We start from the raw sequence: 4,474 nt of genomic DNA, 5'->3' as shown, positions 1-4,474 counted from the left end.
TTTTATAATGAGTAATTATGAGAAAAATGATGAAAGGATAGGGAGAAAAGGAACAAGGGAAGGAGGGTAAATCAAGATCAAATGAGAAGAGAAGAGCACTGCATTCCTGAAGTTTAAACAATAAAGCTTGGTGCTTGCAACTTTAAGGTTATGGGTTTGATTCCCAAAGAATGTGGAACTGATCAAATATACACTTTAAATGCATTATAAGTTAGATTGCTTTGGATAAAAGCACCTTGTAAATGCATAAATGCATTTACAAAAAAACAGACGGCCATAAAGGAAATCTCTGTAAATACAACTAGCAACCCCAAGGTTATGGGTTTGGTTCCCAAAGAATGTGTGAACTGAGCAAATGTACACTTTAAATGCAATATATTTTAGGTTGTTTTTCATAAAAAAAACACCTTGTAAATGCATAAATGCACTTATAAAAGCAGACGGCCATAAAGGAAATCTTTTTAAATATAACTAGCGACTCAAAGGTTATGGGTTCAATTCCCAAAGAATGGGAATCCACTCACCACATTGGGTGGTGAGTGGATTGTAACTTAGCCGCCTCTAATTGGCCAATGCGACCATTAAATCAACATATGTCTGTGATTGGCTATTGCTGAATGCTGTAAAACAGTGCTTCTCCACACTCATATGACAGTGGATAAAAAGTCACGAACCGCAAATTGAAAGGATTTTCGTGATGGTGTTTTTGTCACGGATCTAACAGTTAGCAGGCAGCGGTCCAGTCTATCCGTACAGCATGTCGACATGTTTAAAAACTAGGTACACTGAGGTATAGGCTGGCCTGCTATATAGTTTTATGTCCGACGGGAAGAACAAGACCGGACCGGTGTCGTTCTTCAAAGCGCATAGAAGGATTCAGTGTGTTTTATTTTTGTCATCTTAATTAGATAGTTATTTCATTTATATATATTTAATGTAGGCCTATTTATTATTTTTTTTTATTTTTTTATTCTGGTTTTCTCTTTTTTTAGAAGCTGATGCGTGATAATTTGAGTATATGTGAATACAGTTTTTGTTGTTGCTCTATTGCTCTGTATGCTGCTGTTTGCACGTTAAAATAAAACATTTTCTTGTATTTTTAATGTATCATCACAGACACTCATGCATTCTATTTTTATTTTAAACTAATTTATTATTCTAATTTTATCAGTTAACGGTTAATGTTCGGATAACGAGCAGCAGTTGTCGGTCAGGAAAAATTACCGAAATGAGCATCCCTACTAAGCACAACTAGCAACCTCAAGGTTTTGGGTTCGATTCCCAGGAAATGTGTGAAGTGATATAATGTACAATGTAAAAATACATTAATGTATATGTTAAATGCAATACAAGTTACTTATTATTAAATGGCCTTCTAAATGCATAAGTGCAAAAAAATATGAGGTGAGAATTAGTGAGAAACAAATGAGCATAAATAATTTTTCTTTGAACACAACTAGCAATGCCAAAGTTATAGGTTTGATTCCCAGGAAATGTGTGAATTAATAAAATGTACATTTTAAATGCAATTATTTGCTTAAAAATAAAAGTGCATCTTAAATGTATACATGTAAAAAAGATGAGAGGAGAAATAGATAAGCATAAGAATTCTCTTTAAGCACTACTAACAACCCCAAGGTAATGGGTTCGATTCCCAAAGAATGTATAAATTAATAAAATGTTTACTTTAAATCAGTAGAAGTTGCTTTGGATAATAGTATCTTAAATACACGAATGTAAAAAAATGGAATTCTCTTTGAACAAAAATAGCAATGCCAAAGTTATTGGTTTGATTCCCAGGGAATGCATGAATTAATAATATGTAAACTTTAAATGCAATTGTTTGCTTTTTATAAAAGTGCCTACTAAATACATAAATGTAAAAAAAAGATGTGAAGAGAAACAGATGAGTATGAGAATTCTCTTTAAACACAACTAGAAACCCCAATGTTATGGGTTCTATTCCCAAAGAATGCAAATTAATCAAATGTATACCTCAATTAGTTTAAGTTGCTTTGAGTAAAAGTGCTTGCTAAATACATGAATGTAAGAGAATAGAGAGACAATAATGAGAGGAGAAACACTAAACAAACATGTAAATACAGCAAGACATTCATTGTCACCATGAGCACATCTACTCACCATCATCCAGCAGAGCAGGCCGCGGGGGAGGATGTGACAGGAAAATTCCTGAGACGCTGATCTCAAATCCACGAGTGGCATGTCAACCAGCTCCCATCCCAGATAAGACTCATCGCAATGCCGCTAGAACGGCTTCAGATTGTCCGCCAAGCAAACATCTCATCTATAAACAAACACTCTCACTCACCACCATAAATGAATACATCAAAATTTGATGGAGCGGCCATGTTGCAGATCCACGACCCACAGCGAGACACACCATGATACAATGTATACCAGCATACATGAATAGCAAACAAGAGGTTGCGTTTGCTAGACACTGTTGACTGAATTTTTAAAGATGTTTTTGGGATTTGACACAGGCGCGACAAGGAAACACAAAAGCATACATGCTAACCCAAGCATTCTGACCCGGTAAACAGAGAAGATTTAAAGGGGTGGAGTACACAATCTTAGTTTCAAAGCTGTACAAATCGCATAGAGTTTACTGAAAACGCAGCGTTTTTGGTTCTCGTAACACGTTGCAACTGTGCGAAAGAGGGTCTGCTTTGTGCTGACATTACAACACAAGATGGTTTATTGTGCCCCGTCGCCCCCGCACATCAAAGGCAGACGTCGCCTTTAAATGAAGTCGCCCAAGTGGCGGAGGTTTTTATTAACTTCCAATCAATAAACATGCAGTTGGGGCGAGAGGTAATCAGGAAACACTGCCAAATAAGCTGACAATGAATCAAAGCCGCTGCTCGGAGGCAACAGCAAAATCCTAACAAGCAGTTTATTACCGGTAGCTGTTACTGACATTAGTCAAAACCAAGAAAGATAAAATAGAATAAGGAATGTGATGCTGGGAAAGCGCCCACGGGCTGCGTGTTCCTCGCATGCTTTTGATAACTGCACGCCTCCTCTTTGATATGATAACAAATATAAATTGTTTAAAAACATCAAATGCGTGGGAAGTCAGGGCCCACAGTTCTATGGAACAGATGCAGTGGCGGACGAAAACTCAAGGTGATGAAAGTTAGTCTATATGGGTCGATTAGCTGCTGTTCTGCAAAAGTTGCCTTTTGTTTTTATTAGAACCTCATCAACTGGTCCTAAATTGCTTTCTTAAACCAGTCGATATTTGTTAAATGCATACATGTAAAAGAATAGTGAGGTGAAAATGGGAAAAATTACACTAGTAATTAAACTAGTAACCCAAAGGTTATGAGTTCGATTCCCAAGGAATGTGTGAACTACTAAACTGTAAGCTTTAAATGCAATAAACTGCTTTGGATAAAAGTGCCCACTAAATGCATAAATTTAAAAAGATGAGAGGAAAAGCAGATAAGCGTACAGGAATTCTCTTTAAACACAAATAGCAACCCAATGTTATGGGTTTGATTCCCAGAGAATGTGTGAACTAATAAATTCTAACCTTTAAATGCAATGCCCAGTAAATATATAAATGTAAAAAAGATGAGGAGAAACAGATTAGCATAAAGGAATTCTCTTTAAACGCAACTAGCAACCCCAAGGTTATGGGTTCGATTCCCAAAGAAAGCATGAACTAATAACATGTAAACTTTAAGTGCAATAATTTGCTTTGGAGAAAAGTGCCTATGAAATGCATACATGTAAAAAGAATAAGAGAAGAACAGATATAGCATAACAAAATTATTTTTAAAATTAGCAACCTCAAGGTTATGGGTTCAATTCCTAGAGAATGCATAAACTAATAAACTAAACTTGTTTTGGATGAAAAAGCACCTACTAAATGGATAATTGTAAAAAGAATAAATGAAGAACAGATGAGCATAAAGAACTTTTTCAACCACAAATAGCAGCCCCAAGGTTATGGGTTTGTTTTTCAAGTAAGCATGAACAAATAAACTGTAAACTTTAAATCTAATAATTTGCTTTGGATAAAAGTGCCTACTAAATGCATAAATGTAAAAAAGATGAGAAGAGAACAGATGGGCATAAAGGAATTTTCTTAAAACACAACTAGCAACCCAAAGTTATGGGTTTGATTCCCAAAGAATGCATAACAAATAAAACTATAAACTTTTAAATGCAATAATTTGCTTTGGATAAAGTGCCTACTAAATGCATACATGTAAAAAGAATAAGAGAAGAACAGATCAACATAATGAAATTCTCTTTATAACTAGCAAAAAAAGTTATGGGTTCGATTCCCAGGGAATGTGTTAACTAATAATCTGTAAACTTTAAAAGCAACCATTTGCCTTGAAAAAAGTGCCTACTAAACTCATAAATATAAAAAGAATAAAGGAAGACCAGATGAGCATAACAAAATGTTCTTTAAAATTATCAACCTCATGATTATGGG

Source organism: Garra rufa, chromosome 4, assembly GCF_049309525.1.
Source record: "Garra rufa chromosome 4, GarRuf1.0, whole genome shotgun sequence".
Lineage (NCBI taxonomy): Eukaryota > Metazoa > Chordata > Actinopteri > Cypriniformes > Cyprinidae > Garra > Garra rufa.
Note: the sequence above shows the minus strand (reverse complement) of the source record.